This window comes from Aythya fuligula, chromosome 26 (genome assembly GCF_009819795.1).
Source record: "Aythya fuligula isolate bAytFul2 chromosome 26, bAytFul2.pri, whole genome shotgun sequence".
In the NCBI taxonomy this organism is placed as follows: Eukaryota; Metazoa; Chordata; class Aves; order Anseriformes; family Anatidae; genus Aythya; species Aythya fuligula.
The window spans coordinates 2053671-2071244 of NC_045584.1; the positions used below are offsets into that span (position 1 = coordinate 2053671).

At 46.4% G+C, this 17574-nt stretch overlaps 1 protein-coding gene across 1 annotated transcript in view; it reads right to left on the reverse strand.

Annotated features, from left to right (window-relative positions):
- INSR (insulin receptor) overlaps window positions 1-17574 on the reverse strand; it is a 55334-nt gene that overhangs the window by 27971 nt on the left and 9789 nt on the right. The gene's annotated exons all lie outside the window — the stretch shown is intronic.

Sequence of the window (17574 nt, forward strand, 5' to 3'; positions counted from 1 at the left end):
GAAGAAGTATTTCTGCACCGGTGCCAGAGCAAAGCTGCTCAGCACAATCACACAGACCTCTTCATCAGTAGATTTAAGAATAGGGCTTTTAAATTCCCCATCCAAAGATGATAAACTGTATGACATGTAACGAATCTGCCCTGGATGGGGGGAGAAACAGAGCTGACACAGAGGTTTAAACCTGTTGGTCCAGGGGTGAATAAATATTTAACTAGCTAGCTAGGGTGGCTCCAGAGACTTGGGAAACAATGCATTTTACAAACCTTTCTGATTAGAGATTCAAACTGACATTTCTTCGTGCAGCTGAGGCCCAGCTGGGGGGGACAAAAGGCAGCAGAGTCAGCGCAAAGGAATTCCTACCTCCGTGGGTCCCTCCTGCCTTTCACAGCTTCCCGGGGCTGCAGGTGGAAACAAAAATGCACGGAAACTGCAAACACATTCCCCAGCTGACACCAGTACCCAGAAGATCCCCATTTAGCAGGAAAGTCAATTAAGCACTAAGCCGCCCAGCTAATGAGCACAATTTGAATATCAAAGTGTGATTGAAAACGTTTGTCTCAGGTCTTGTTTTTGCTTCCTGCTAACAAAACAATAGCAAGCGAGTTGTCAGGAAAAGAAAATAAAATCACCCTGGGGAAGTTTTGCTCTCCCTTTGGGCCCCCTGCCGCTCGAGGGGTTTATGTTGCTGTGTTCTGGGCAAGCTGAGTACTCAGAGGGTGGGTTGGGCATGATGAGGGGGGGTTATTCAAACAGAGGGGGCTTGGGTGTAATAAGAGGTATGCGTCATGAATAAGTCCTAAGTCCCCTGGACAAACATCGTGTAACGCTGGGCAGATGCTCCTGGATGCTTGCGGTGCCGACTGGTCCCAAATGGACGTGACTTTTCCCTGCAAGCTGCTCCCCTTGGCCAGCAGCAGCAGGGTGCAGACCCCTCCTCACCGCCCCCCAAAATCCCTTTCTGCTGCCCCAGCTCCTTCCACCGCCACCGAGCAGCTCCTGATCCGCACGAGTCCAGGTCAGGAAGCCAGCCCGGCAGCAGCAGCACCGCCCGCGGCCGCAGCCAATGCGTTCACTGCCCGGATAGGAGGCATCCAGGCTCTGGGCAGGAGGCATCCAGGCTCCAGCCGCTTGCCCCCCGAGCCCACAGCGTTGGGAACCCCAAGGCGGCGCGAAGCCGGCGCTGACGCCGCTTAAAACGGCTTGGTTTGGCCGCGAGGAGCATAGCTGGATGCCAGCGCTGAGGCCGATGTAATGCTACACGCAGGCGTGTGTGACGCGGGGTAGCGGAGCTCTCCCTCGCCCTGTTTTCTCTTACTGTAAGCGGCCGTAGTATCCGTCGTAAATTTAGCCAAGTAATCCCCTCCCCACGCACTCACAGGCTGGAGCCGCGGTCGCGGTGGGAGCTGTGATTTCATTTCACAGGACGGCGAGCCCCGCAGAATCGGGTGCCTGCGGCTCAAATTGTAAACAAAAAGCGAAGGGAAAGGAAAGGCAAGGCCGGGACGAGCGCCCACGGCACGCTCCTCCGAGTGCTGCAAGCACGGGACCTTAATTTAGCACCAGAGCCTGGTTTCCTGAATTTCTACAAGCACTAAGCAGCACTGAAATCCTTATGAAGCTTGTCTCCTTATAAAATTATCTATTAAGGCATGTTATACAAAAAAAATATGTTTTGTTTTTTTTTTACTTGATCACTTCCAAGATTAAATTGATTCACCTGCCAAGGCAGCTTCAAATTCAGCAAGTCACTTAATTTTGCTTGCTACTGTTCTGTAAGTTTTATCCACAATAGATATATATAATTTTTTTTTTAAACTCCTGATCACCTTTCTTGTGAGCATTTAATCAGAACTTGTCAAGGTGACACCTACCCTGAGCACAATCACATATCATAAGAATGAGAGAAGCTATTAAATAACCAAAACCATGTCCAGAGGAGACTAGGTGTACACCTACAAATCCATAGCACCGTGGTTTGTAGAGGGCTGCCGCAAAAAGGACAGCATGCTGCCAACCCCTCTGCGCTGTGGCTTGTGTCCTTCAATTATTTCTTCGTGTCACCGAGACCAGGGAGGAGAAACCCAAGCCCCAAGCACAGCAGCGAGCAGCTCCCAGGGGTGTCACTGCAGCACAAACATGCCCAGGGCGAGTGTGGCCGCAGCGGTCCATGAGGCTGTAAGGAGCACCAAGGCTTTTGGTTGCTTCATGGACCAAAAGCGACAGCTCTCCCAGGCTCCACAAAATAAGTGGTGGAAACCAGAAGTGCACAGAAAACATGAGGTTGACGTGCTTCTGCAAAAAGGGCTGCCGGCAACGCCTGGCGCTGGCTGGAGTTAGCGAGTGAAATTGAGCAAACACCACGATCCACTCAGGCAGACTTTGTCAGATACTCACAGCACTCGAATGCTCTGACAGCATCAGTCCTTCCCTGTGCTCCAACACCACGGGAACAACTCGCCCAAAAAGCAGCAGCCCAAGTGCTTTTACTCACACGCAAGGCTTCAGTACTTTCGCACCAACCTGGGAGCGAGCGAGCGCCAAATGAATTCGAGGTTTTCCAATCAGCACTAAAATCAGCGTTATTTATAAAATTGGAGATTCCAGTACATAATGCCACGACCCCACTGAACTGCGGGTTGGGAACGTCAGGAGGTCCGTACTTACACAGGAACAGATAAAATTAACTGCAGGTGCCTCCCTTCCCATAGACAGTGACTTCCAAAAACAACACGTTGTTACTCAAACAGAAAGGAAACTCTTCCCATTGACATTTCTCGGGGACAATATTACAATTCTTATCTCACGGATCAGCAAGGATAAGAAAAAACTCGTGTCGCCTCCAAACCCTTTCACAAGTTACGTGCTTATTTGAAGCTCCAGCAAATGTCTCAAATACCCCAAAATGGGACCAGTGCCATCCTCCCAGCCCAGAACTGCCACCCCCGTTAAAACCCCCAGAGATTCTGGTGCATGGATCTGTTAGGATCAGCAAACGTGGTGGGACATCCTGAATGCCAACGTACCTCAGGTTAGGAAAGATAAAAGGGTCTGGAGCCGTGAGCCCCCTTGTCCAGCGGTGATAATGGAGGATGCAGGGGCCTCCGAGAGAAGTTGTTGAATGGAGATAGGGAAAAAGGTTGAGCTCTGGTGTTGATACAGGAAAAGAGCAGATGAAGGGAGATCCCTTCAGAAAAGCAGTCACTTCCCTGCTACCCTTCTGCTGTTCAGGCTGTGAAGTACGCAATTGTTCAGGAAACAGAGAAATTTACTACTGCACAAATTATCCCAAAGAATACAGAATATTTGCTGTGAGGAACTCAAACATCTCTACAGCTGCCTATCTATCCACACACATATATAGCAAACATATTTACATAAATCATCTTTATACGATGAAGCCTGGAGGAAGTCATAAACCACAATGGATCCACAACACCCTTACAACTCACTCGTTATCGCAAGTCACGGCCTTTGCAAACATGCTCCTGCAGGTACCTCACCACGGGTACAGGCCAGCATCTCTGCCCCGCTGTCCAAAGCCCCAAGGAACCGCAGAGTCAGTGGCTGTCACCTCCGTAGCTGGAATTACTCAGGCAGCATGACTGTCAGCTCTTATTTTCAGGGATGGGATCCTCTCGGGCTACGAACATCAGCTATGAAACTGCCTCACCTCTTCCCAGAAGACCGATGGGATGGGCTCTGTCGTTTCACAGATCCTCCACATCTTCTGCTTTCCTCCCTTGAAGGTTTTCTCTCCTGCTCTCCGCCATCACCCCAGCTATTTACTCGGAGAAGTGGATGCCCCATATTGCCCTGTACAGCCCCAGCAGAATAGAAATCAAAGCAATATTCTCCTTCCATCCATTTTAAGGAGTCCACATGGTGTTTACAACGTGTTAGGGACAAAGAGTTAGGAGACAAAGGCAAAAGAAATGAAAACACAACTCAGGACCAGCTCTGTCCTCATTCCCCCAGCACCTTTCAAACAAGCCGATTCCCCAGGCAGGTAAAGGTAACTCTTCGAAACCTGGCTAAACTGTCGGCAATCAAGCTCAAAACATCAAAACACGGCATTTGATTTGAAAACACAGCAGCACTGTTAGAGGCGGAACAAGTGGCACAAAGTGCGCACAAGGATAACAACGAGAAGTTGTAAATACCTCACCCTGTGTCCACACCACTGCTGTTGTGCCGTGCTCTGGCGAGCAGAGCAAGGCTGCTCCTTGTACTTTGTGTTTAAAGTGAGCTGGGTGCTTCGTGCAGCAACTTCTGCTTGTTTTTCTTTGTTTTTCCAGAATACTCAAGCCCCAAAACTGAGGCTGCATCTTCAGAAAACCCGGAGTCCTCAGCCAGCTGTCACTGAACATAATGGTCCCACACAAATCAACACGAACTCCAGGGTTTGGTGTCCCCAGCCCCAGTGATGGCTGATAATTGAAGAGCATGAATAAAACCACCTCACCCTCTCCTGTCCCTGAGGTACCTGAGGGCTGGGGTCCACAAGCTTCCAACCTCCAGTCCTCCTGAGAGTAATCTGCAATAGAATTGCTGAATTCATTGTGTCCCTGAAAGAAGGCAGAGAAGCTCAGTGTACCTAGCCTCTGGGGAACACAGAGATTTGGAAGGAACAGCTAATTCTGTGGTGGTCTGGACATCAGCCACCTCACACTGTACTCGATCTACGCATCAGATCAGAGGGTTTGCAATTCAGCCCAAACCCAGAATCTGTAAGGGGAATTGGGGGAAGTGTTCTGTACAGCTTTGCTCACCGTTTTACTCGCAGCTATCAGGGTGGCTTTGTTGTTGTTGTTGTCGTTCTTGAAATTGCAATCCATATTTACAGCCTAAGGATTAGCTTTTATCGGTCAATGGTTGACACGCCACCTGGGAGCCTCATGAGAGCTCCCTGTTAATATTTAACCATGTATTACTCTTTCCGACATCCAGCATCTTACAAACATCCCTGTTCACTCTAACCTACTCCCCCTGACAAACCTGCTCCTTCACACTGCGATCCCAGAAGACCCCAGAGAATCACAGCAAAGCGATCCAGGCAGCCACAGATGTCCTAAACACGAGTGTAATTGAGTCTCACTGAGCATAAATTCTCTACCTGTACTTTATTTTGAACACCCTGTCCCAGCAGGATGTGCACCACCTCCCTGTTCATCAGTGTGGTGCTGGGGGCAAGCTCCTCATCAGGTCGATTTATTTCCTGATTGGCACCATGGGCTGACCAGGCTGAGATGTCAGCACCCTAGTGCTGGATGAGAAGATGCTGAATGAGGACAAACCACAAAGGACTAGCACAGGGGTTTGTATCTTACGTTCTGAGAAACGGAGATGAATGAAGACTCGCAGAAGTGCTTCCATGTCTAGTGATGGTCTAAGGACATCTTGTTTTTCCAAATGTAGGTCTAACACGAGCTGTTACTTCTACCTACAAACCTTTTCCTGAAAATAAGGAGCGATACGATCAAAGCACGAGGCGAAAAGTATAACCTTTGCTTTCTGAAAAGATAAGAGAGGAATAAAATTGCTTTTCTCAAGGCCACAGAGAAGGATGTTGTAGTAAACAAGGCAGGAAAGAATGAAAGCTAAGCTGACACATTCGGCTCTGTGGGGATAAGGAAGATTGCGTCTGAGGTATGTTATGTGGAAAGATGTATAAAGTGTAACCCAGACACAAAATAAGAGCAAATCTATACTGAAAAGGACGTGGAGTTTACAGCAAACAGGGAAGCGGAGCTGTCCATGACTGAGAAAGGTAATGGAACGGGCGGAAGTATAAGATTAACCACAAGGAGATTAAGCTGATAACTAATGATCTACACAGAAATGTCAGACAGAGGTTAAGATTTTAATCTGGACAGATTCCATGGCATACTCACCAATTGTAAACATCAGTACTGAAGCTGAATTTGTGTTTGGGGATGAAGGTACTGCAAGGGAGCCAAAGAGAGGAACAAAATGTGATCCAGATGCCCCCCTTCCACCACCCAGAAAGCCAGGGAGCTGGATGAGGAGGGAATGGTGAAGCACCACCTGAGGCTAGTTGTACAGAGAAGCATTTGGAAGCTAAATGCTGCCACGGAGCACAGCTAACGAGCACTGCTGCCCAGACTTTTTTTCCCTTAACTCACCAGGAGGCATAACCCATCCTAGTGTTCGGTGGCTCAGCACGCTGCCCAAACACACGCTGGGCAGGGAACGGCTGCAGCAGGGAGCTGATTACAATGCCAGGCTCTGTCCCACTGCATGCACTCCGAGGGGAAAGGGCTTTGCTCTTCGCCAGGACTGCTGGAGGCAGCAGCAGGGACAGGCTCGGCGCCTGGAGCAGCCAGAGCCCTGCCCTGCCGGGGATGGAAGCGCAGCAGTTACACCCCCAGGGAGCAGCCAGCACGCAGGAGGGGTTGCCAAAGGGCTAACACAGATCCTTCTGGGGCAGACAATTCCCAATTGCTGCTTCTTGGTGAGTGCTCAGACCCATCAGACAGACCCACAGATGCCTGCGCTCGCTACCCAGGCGCAGCAGCCACGTTTCCAACCAGAGGACCTCTCTGGTCACTTGCTCTGGACTCCTGTTTATTGCCAACAGATTCAACTTCCACTTGGCTGATCAATTTTAGAAAGTTATCTGGTCCTGATTTAAATGATTTTAGTGACAAGAAGCTGACCACAAGCTTTAACTGTTTTAGAGAACGAGCAGCACTGAAAGCGAGCTTTGTTCCTAGCCTGGTTTGCTCCACTTCAACTCCCAAGCCGAAGGCCCCGTTATCAGATTTATTCCCCACATCCATACATCCAAAACTAAGTATTGTAAAGCATTTTTCCACTGATAGGTTTCATGGTTTTCACTGGACCTACGGCTATTTTTTTTTTATTTTTTTATTTTTTTCAAAATCACACTTTAACTGTGGAAAAGGAAAAATGTTTGCAGCTTCTCATTCCTGGCTATATTGGTACCAAACACACAGATTATATGTGCCCATGTAACATTCTTTCACCTACTGTAGTCCTTTTGGCCACACCAACTCCTGTACACTAATCTACACACCTCTCTCCCTCTGCCCAAAGCTCTAAGTATGCTCTCCGCAGTTTATTTCTAGGTATAAGAATTTACTTAGCACTGAAATAGATACTGGTTGCTTGCAGCCCTAGAGCCAAGCAGTTGAGACCTCTCTCTGAAATATATTTTTATTTACTACTTGCCCTTGTCATCTTCGGTGTACCAGTAATGCCTACTTCCAAATAATTCAGTGTAAAATAATATGCAGCCCTACACCCGCTATCCAGCTCAGCTCCATCCAGACACACATCCACCCGATGGTTTCTCATTGCAAGCGTTCCCTGCAGTTTTTGATCTCCAGGATACACGCCCTGCCACATCACCCTGCTTCTCTAATCAAAGTCCCAGAAAGAAACAATAAAAGAGACAAAACGTCAGACAGATACAAGCTTAAGGAAGAACAGAAGACTAGAGATTGGTAAAAAGAAACAAACCATATTGCACAAGCCTACCTTAGAGGCCTTTACTCTATTTCTACTTATAAATTATGCAAGGGAAAATTGTAATCTGAAGGAATTTAATCCCAAACTAGTTGTGCCACCCCCAATAAAGACAAGAGAACAGTGGGGGAACTACATCAGCTGCAGTTGGATCGGATTCTCAATCGTTCTTTCATAATTGTAACCGGCTCCAACGGTCAGAACCTTGAAAATTCTGGTTTATTCCATGCCTCTGACACTGTAAATTCTTAAAACAAGGCTGACCATCACCGCACTCACTCTGTTCAGTAACGAGGAAGCACGGTAGTAGCACAAGTCTCATTATCAGCCAGCTCAACTGCGCTGAGCACAGGGAGAAACAAGATCTGCCCGCACAACATGAGCCGTGCAGGCTCCTGTCCACCCCGTGCCACCCCTGCCAAGAAGCTGCAGCCTCGGGGATGTTTACCAGCACGGCAGTGGCCATACAGTCTGACCACCCGTTACCATCAGCACTGACGATTTCCGAGTAATTAAGACCATTCAGAGCTGATCTGCTTGATACCCTCAGCGTTGAGCCTTGACGCCTGCCGATCCCTAAATGGGGTAATTACTGCAGGGGGGAAAAAAAAAACATATGGAAATAATCCTACAATGGATATAATCCTCTGAAAAAGCACTATACTAACGAGTTTGCTCTCTCGGGATGACAACGTGGGACTCTCCTGCACAAAACCTGAAGCCCTATCGGTTTCTCCAGAGACAAAGAGTCTTTTTCTCAAGCTAAGCAGGGAGGGTTTCGAATCGCAGCACGGAGCAGCCATCCTTGCAAGCAATCTTCAACTGGAACGGAGCCGAAGAACTTTTCGAGATGCCACCCAGCCCATCCACCTGTCCGGGGACAGATCAAATACTTTACCTACGACATTTCTGACAGCTGTTTGTCTAAAATGTTCTTAAAGATCTCCAGATAAATTTTCGCCTCAAGGCACTTCCTGCATTCACCGTATTTATTTATTTTTTTTCCATATTTATTTTTTGAGCTTTATTGAAGCCTCACTCGTCAGCAGGTCCGTGCGACTGGCTCCATTTTACAGACAAACATTGAGGCCCGGACAGGGGAAGCAAATTGCACAGAACCACCCAAACGGCCAACAACAGCGCCGAGAGGAGACCGGCGGTGTCAAAGTCCACCTCCAGCACACGATCCTCTGCAAAACACTTGGTGCAGAGCGAGCACTTGGTTTATTGCTCAGTCCCGTTTGCTCCCCTGCGGTATCAAAGCAAGGCTCGTGTTTGAAACCGTGCCACTTCAAATTAGGCTTTGGGTGGGTGAACGTGTTGCTGTAATGGATAGTCACCGGCGAATCTGAGCATAGGGAGACCTGAAGCTTGTTTAAAAACACAATCTGGAGTTTTTTGTTATCGCAGAATTGAACATGTGGAAAAACAACATGCTTTTCCCCACGCTGCTCAACAAGAACAGAGATGCAGCTCCTCCTCCTGCAGAGCCACTCAGACCCGGGGACATTTTTCTTATCGCCCCCACCAAATCCACAGGCTCGCAGGGGAGCGTTTCATATTCCTCAAAACAAAACCTGCTGCTTGATAAACCTATTAGAACGAGATACCTTTATCAAGTAGTTTTGGATCTAGCCACAGAAATGTGATCTCTAAGTGCTGAGAGAGCAGCCAAACACTGTACAAATTATTTAAACAGCAACAGAGATAACGTTATTGTAGTGTGGAAGAGAAGCCTAAGGAAATGGTGATCCATACATGACATTTCTCTTCTCTCACGGGCTTTTGCTAATTTAATAGCTGTAGAAACCTGCCAATGAGGTGAAGAAGTTGTTTCAGATAAATCACTGGTTTCCACATAACTGCTTTTTCATTAAGTCTTCCAGCACGACAGCTCCTGCACATTAGGCTTTCAGTTCTGCCAGAAACGCACGCCACGCACAGATCCGCCAAGTCTAAAACCCACAGAATTGAACGAACAGAAAAACAGTTTGCTGAGCTTTAAATTTTTAACACTGCTTTAAAACAAAAGCCTTATTCCTTTAAGCCACATTAAGGCTCCACCGGGTGAGACGGTCAGACATCACAGTGAGGAGCTCCATTTCCTCCCTGGCTTTCGGGAGCTTTTGAGGGGTACTTACAAGGGAACTCTTGGACTCATTCATCCCGAGCCGAAGCTGTGTAAACACATCCAGCGCAATCAGCCTTATTTCAGAAAGATGACGTTCAGAAAAAATTGAAGACCAGGAAAAAGCAGCCCCATTTGTTTTTATTAAGTCACTGCCTTTATGTTTTCATTACCCACGGACTACGACTGATTGTTTTTGTGGAACAGATAGGAAGCATTTGTCTGATACTCAAATTTTAATGAATAGCTTTATTGCTTATGAAATATTAAAATCCTTGCACTGCTGTGACACAACGTGGATGCCTAACAAAATCTACAAAGCTAACAGAAGAATGCTTGGTTACCACATCTCTGTTGTCCTTGTTATCCTGTGAGGTCTGCTGACTTGCATGTGCCTTATTCTTAGGAAACCCAACACCCTGCTAGAGCTTCCTACGTGATTGTAAGATTTTCCAGCTGTGTCTTTAATGGTGCAACAGGGTCCAGTCCCACCTCTGAGTGCAAGCATTCCTTACGTACGTTCTTGATTGCAGAAAGCTGGCATTACGAGGCAGTTCTAGATTCACAAATGGAGCGACCTCCTCCCTCCCTGCCCCAGACAATCTGCTTTGCAAAAAGCACTAAATGAGAACGAGGAGCTTGCTACCTGCATTCCCTTAACTTTGTGCATTGACTTAAAAGCCATCCGTGTATCCCTGTAACCTGAGCTCAGGCGCAGATCATCGTGTCAGGGCCCCGAAATTACAGCGCAGCCACATCCCAGCAGCAACAGCAACTCGGTGGGAGTCCCAGGTGACCAGCAATAAGCTTTGCACATCTCCAGAAGCCTTCAAATTACACAGGAAACAAATAATTGGAGCTGTCCTATGACCAGATCAATGTAATTTCCCTTCCTTGACTAAGAAGATCTTAGAAACCTTATGATCTCCACCACATAGATTAATCAGACTGACCTTGTTAAATACCCGTCACCCTCATTATGTTTGCATATGACCAAGGCTTATAAAAGTCAGGAGCTCAACTGCCCGGCACCTGCCAGTGCTTCAGCACTTACAGCGTGGTAGCTGATGTCTGGGAAGGCTGAAAATGCCCGATTTACCATTACAATGGAGCAGTATTTCTTGACATCCTGAAAAAGGGCACTTCTAACCTGATCCACAAGATCAAAACCACGTTTATTTTTTCTTGAGAGCTCTGAAGTGATGCCAGAGAAACCAGGTACACCCTGAGCCCTTTAAAAAGAAATGCAACAAGAAAATGAATCCTAGCGTTCTGCCGAACACTGTTCTATTCTAACCAGACTTTCTTTCCATCTCTTTTCTGGGAGTTCCTGCAAAACACCCTCATCCTCAGAGCCTCTGACCCCGACGTGCTCCAGAGGCAGCCTCTGGTCAGGGCCGTACCTGAGCACGATCGCCAGCGAAGGAATTCACCCAGGGTGCTGAGCCAGAGGCTCCTTGTTCATACAAGAGCATCAGCTTGCCCAGCCCCAGTCCTTCTCCTCTGCAGTGATTCTGGCCGTATTTTGGAGAAGAGAGAGGGAAATTCCACGTCAGAAAATTTTCTGGACACGAACAGGTGCCAAGCGCGCTGCACTGCTGTTTTCAGCTCATTTAAATACAGATTCACGGGGAAGCCAGACTCAAACGAAAACATTACGCTCGCTCAGCCAACATTCGAGCGCTCCGCAAAGCCAAAGTTAATTCTCTGTTTGTTTGAAATTTCCCAAGCCAAAATAAAAGCAACGCCGCCGACTCTCCGACAACGCCAGCCCAGCCGGCGCAGCGCCCCCCCGGTCCCCTCACCTAACCACGGCCAGATAAAGGTTATGAACGCACGCAGCTGCAATCCCCAGCATTTACTTCAGTGACCGAGCCCCGGAGCGCTGCTTCGTGCGCTTACGCAAGGCCAGCCGCAAACTTTGGATCAAAGCAGCGACCGAAATAACTGCAGGCACGCCGCGAGCAGCTCAGCCCCGCTGCCAGGTCGAGCACAGCCCGTGCCCCCCCCAGCTTCCCGCTACCCAACCTATTTTTTTTTTTTTTTCCCCTTCCCAGCTAAGCAGCAGCCCTAATTAAGGAGCATAAACATCCCAGCAAGTTCATTCACGTCCCTCCAATAGGAACTCGCAGACAATTATAGGATATAATTGGGAAGCGTGATCGTTGAACTTTTCACCAGCTATTGTTAGAGACAGAGAAGGGTGAGAGCCGCTTCCTCAGGACAGACAGTTATTCACAGCATCTGTCATTAATCAGAGGTCCCGAAGTCACCGACCTTTCAGCTAGAAATAATCTTTGCACTGGTCACACTCCCCCCCCAAAAAAATAACCCCAGGTGTATGTGCAGTGGAGGGGTTAAACACAAGGTGTATTTACAGTGGCCATCCCTGTCAGATGCAACTCCTGATAGAGAAAGATGTTGCAGAGAGCTTTGCCAAGTGGCATGTTTCAGTTGGTCTCCTTGCACACACTGAATATACGTCTTTGTAGGGACTCGAGCGGTTCACAATCCTTTCGAGGCCTTCTACAAGAAGGCCTTTCATCATACAATGTAAGAACGCTGTGAAATCACACGTATCTTGAATTTACTCTGCTCTATTTGCCAAAATCTGGGAAGAGGCACCAGAATTGTATTTTCATTTAGAATACTTTTACTCTTCATTAAAATTTTTAAGATTTAAAATAAAGAGCCATTGCTCTACCTTCATTAAGAGGGGTGAGCAGAGGGAAACGTACAGGATATATAAACCAGCCAGTTCCTTATCTCGACTTACCACACCAGAGCACCCCAGCAGTCAGTAGGATTTGCTCTGAATGAAACAATCTCCTCCTCCCCAGGCAAACACATCAGGCTGGGTGAACCATTTGCAGCGCTCCCATTCATGCATTACTAACACCAGTTAACCCCGTTGCTCAGGTTTGTTTTTTTAATCATTCCCTGACTTCCTACCTCTACATCCATGCCCAGACAACAGCATTTTCCGACGAACGCGTCTGCCAAGCGTAGTCAGCCCGCTCTATTTTGTCTAACAAGGGCTAATGCAGGTTCCCTTGTTTAAGGGAAACACAGTAACTTGGATCTGTCCTTGAAGTGGGAAAAATAAGTATTCTAGCTGAAGTACCCGTGGCATGCCAGCCCTGGAAATAACAAGTAGTTGACATTGGGTTGCCACTGAAGCCTGAGCAGCGATCCCAACTCAGAGCATCTTCCATGCCCCTGCATGTTAAACTCCTCTGCAGCCCGGACAGCAGCTTACAGCAAGAGCTTTGGGGAAGGGGTGAAGGAAAAAAGAATTAAAATCGCAGCTCAAACCAAACAAGATTAATGTTTCTTCCATTTTATGGGTACAATACCTCATTCTCCTTTTCAGCTGATCAAACATGTTCACCTGGACAAGGTGTCTATACAGAAATCGCTAACTTTGGAGCAATTTATCTCTATTTATTGCCATTAACTGTTGGGCGAGTTGGGAATTAGTCCCCATCCAAGTGCTCTGAAGACAGAAGGGATCAAACCGTGGCTTCTGTTTGAAGTGCTGGTTGTGGATAAGGGGGATAAGGAAACCATTAACCCCTGTGTTTAAGTGTAGGTGAAGCAGTGAAGAAGCCCAAGAAACACCAACGTGGGGGGACCACAGGAGCTGCGTACATGGGGACTTAATAGCATGCTGAAACACTAAGTATTGAAACCCTACAGCCTTGCGTCAGCCCAGGTCAGTGTGCTGTTAAAGCAAAAAGCCAAACTAGGGTCTTCTTCACAGCACCAAGTCCTGCTCATTATTTTAAGTAGGTAGTATACTCTTAAATAGCCATTGGTGTGGACTCTTTCACCCCTTCTTCCCAGTTCCACAGGCTGCATCGCACCACCAAGCACCATAAATGTCTCAACTACTCTTTATAAGCTGAAGTGAGTTAGTTTAGGATGTCCAGCAGTTTGCAAGCATCACAATAGCCCTGACCACAAGCGCTACACGCGCTCAATAAAGCTGTCGCTTGGCAAGGTTCGGAACAGACGCCCCAGTGAGATTATCGGGTGTCAACTTCCATCTGGCATTTGTCAGAGCTGGGAAGGAAAAAAAGAGGCAGGTCTTATCAGATCTCCAAATAAAAAGAGCACTTCCACTTCATGTGGTAGCAACTGGAAAAATTTCTTTGTGTTTGAAGCTTTAAAAATATCTTGCCCTTGAGGTTGGCTAAGTCTGTGCAGTGCTTCGAGACCCCTTTCCCATACAAAGGTAATAAAGCTCAGCTTATGGTTACCGAAATTCCCAGCACATAAAAATTACAGGAAGCTGTTGCTAAGTAGTATTTCTACCTAAGTAAACATCACAAAATGTTTCCCACACACACCTTTGAACTTTATTATTCAAATCTGCCTTGAAGATGTTCGTCGTTGCAGGATTTCTTCTGGCACCAGTCTCTTTAAAAGCTGTTTCACAGCAGTTGAAAAACACTTCAGGCTGAGCAACGTTTTTCTTAGTGCTTTGTTGTGTTGTTTGTACTAGGAAACAAAGCAGGCTACTAAAGCAACTCTTCAGATCCTTACCTGTCCCCTACCTGTCCCATTATTTTGCCTGGACAGGTCACAGGAAAAGGAAAGAGATTCGGCTGTAACCCCAGTCTCCAGACCTGCTTACACACCATAAAAAAATCCAGACAAGCATCATTATTTTCATACAGTGCCTTTCTTTAGCAGCTCCTTTACATGCCAATTACTCCAGACTGTTATCACTACTACCTGCTCTATTTTATCCTCTTCAACTGGCACAAATGGTTTTATTTACCTTCCCCTTCCTTTTAATGAGGTTAATATTTTGCAAATTTGTGATTACACTGATTGAGAGAGATACCTTTTGTTTTTAATCACATAAAGCAATAGTTTGAAGAAAGAGTCTACGTACAAACCTGAAATGGCCCCCCTACACTCTTAGTAACTCAAATTCCTACGTAGCATGAAGTCCCGAGACCACAAAGATAAAAGAATCCTGCAAAGGTTTCATTTGGAATGAACAGGAGAACTTGAATTTCACCACTCGTATTTCAGATATTTGTCCTTATATCCCAGGAATGCGGCCCTTCGGTAGTCACCAAGGGACTGGCTGATATTACAGATTGCTTTCCTGTTAATTTTTATTTGGCCATTCCATTTTTCCTTCCTACTACCTTACTCTACCTCTAGATGACCCGACACACAAGTTAAAGGCTGAATTGCTTTTACAATGAGACTGTCAAAAACATCAGACTGCTTCAAATTACGTATGGACAGGGAAGACTGACTGCAGAGAGAATTGGCAGGAAATCCTATTTCACAGGGAATTGTTCCTTCCGCAAGTGGAGTGACAGACATATAGCATTTTTATTACATTTAAAAAAAAAAAAAAACACATGGAAAAAAATGCAAAATATGAAAATCATGTTTGGCAAATCTGAACTGAGGTCTAGGACGTGGCATTTCCAGCATTTTTGTTGTCTGAATTCTTCAGCAACGGCGCTCTCTGCATGAACATGCTGCGCTGAACTAAGAACTACATTTTTATGGCAATGAAAATAAGAGTATGTACATATAAAAAGGCCTTACAAAAACGTGGGCTGAAAAGGTACAAAACCTCCAGAATAGGCACAGCTCTTGGCTGCCATAAACAGCACAAGGCTAGACCCAAATTCCAAACAGACTACATATTTCTCTCCCTTCCTACCCAAAATACAACGTGAGTTGGCCTTAGCTGAACTGACTTGCTTCTCACACCAAGACAAGTGATTTTGAAAAAAGGAAAGGAAAGCTTGCAGGAAACACATCCTGACCAATCTCGATTTTTGGTATATCCACCTACACATCTTCATACTCAGACAGAGACTCTTCAGCATCACGAGTTTGCTGTTTCAGAGCACACGGCTGCCCACAAATCATTTCAGTTCCTCCCGACTGGCTTCATGCACAACCTTAGCTCTAAGGTCTGTAAGAAGATCTTCACTTTGTTGTCTTCAACGCGTTATCACCAACTGAAAAAAAATTCTGGGCTGGAGTTAGAGCTGTAAGTATGATTCAGAGACTTGGAAGTGTGCCTCCGAGATAATTACACGCTGTAACTGAAAGTTAGTTTTGGAGTCAACTGGGATATCTGTGCTGATTAAAAGACAGAAATACCAAAGACGCATGCTCAGCGTGAGATGTGGTGGGGATGGCACCCAAGTGGCCATGGGCAGCAGGCACAAAAGGGCCAGGGACTGGTGTGGAAGGCATGGGGGACTCCAGGGGATCCCCTTTGGTCCTGACCATTCCCACCTCCCTCCCATCACATTCAGCTTCTGCACGGTGCCATCCTCCAACCTTCACGCACATCCTCGCGAGGTTCCTGCTCATCTCCCTCGTTTCTCCAGCAAGATTCAAAGGCTGGCAAAGTAGATTCAGCAGGCTGGCAAAGCTTGCCAGCTTGGGACCTTTCCCTGTTGAACTGACACACATTCTGTAGCATCAAAACAAGCGGTAGTTGAGTATTCCTGAAGTATGGTTTTCTGGCAGACAGAACAGCAAAATATCACAGTCCACAGTCCCAGGGCAGAACTATCTAGCAGGGCTATCAGCCTTTGGTGTTTAGACCTCAACAACTTCCCATCTGAAGAAGAAAAATAGAAAACTACAAAACTGAGGTTTTATGCTAAGTTCTGTGAACAGTGCATGAACACAAACATCAAAAACCTGCGCTAAAACAAACAAAACCCAACTTCCCCCCAGAAAACTATACTGAAACTTCTGCATTTCATCCCACCACTGCAAAAAGAAAAAAAAAAAAGCAACTAAAAAAGAAGAGGGGAAAATACTTAAAAACCCAAATGATGTGAGACTTCAGCACGCTCAACGAGACAGCACTAGCTGCAGAAGATTCCCGGATAAGCTGCATAAACGCAGAGGGAAAGACTTCCTGACATTAATACCCTCAGTGCTGGGTGTTACTCTGAGCTCTTCAGGCAAAGGAAAGCCAAAGTACAATTCACACAAGCTTATAATAATCTTGACAAAACAATTACACATGCTAAGGATACGTTAGGGCTGGCAAAAGAACAGAGAAGGCAGCGATTCCACTAACAGATACACTAAATAAATGCCCCAATCTCTCCCATAGCTACTAGAGTGCGTGTACTGGAAGTCTAAAACAGTCAAAAAAAAGGCTAACACATGTAAAAGAGTACCGAAGAACAGTTAAAATAGCTTCTGAGGTATAGAGGCAGGTGTCACCAGGCACAATGTAATGCAGATACCATCTCGTTGAGAACACCAGCTACCAATGAAAGCACGAAGCTTAGCATTCAAAACAAAGCTAAGTAGGAGTAAGTGCTTTTGAAAATGCACATCAGTTACAGCCAAAGTATGCAGGAGCCCGGCTTCTCTACATTTTCTCAAAAGGAACACAGAAAACCAGATGGAGAATTTGCATAGAATTTCTTCTGAAATCGTTTCCGAATTCAAATTGCAAATTCAAGTCAAACAGATTTATTAGGCTGGCTTCTTTAGGTACCTAAGTGCATGATCACGCACAGTATCCTCCGATGAATTTAGCTGAATTTGTGTGAGAGGCTGAGGAGCTGAGATTTCTGCCCCAAGGTAAAATATTACATTCCTACAGGTTTCGTGGAAATAGGCAGTCACATAAAGGAGAGAAGCCATACATTCCAGCCTGCTGTAGCACAGCCCCAGAAGATTCACAGGAATGAGGGACATTATGAATGGTCCAGCCACAAAAAACGTTTCAGTTAGGTCTTTAACCCCATGAAATAGTAGAAAATGCAAAACAGGAACGTGTAAGAAACCAGGTTTCAGTGCTGATAATAACTGCACACCAAAAGAGTTTAGAAACTAAAGTGCTTTATAACCTGAGTTTTCATTTAAAAAAAGAAACACACATACACTCCTGCATGTTCTTGCTCATACCCTGTTAT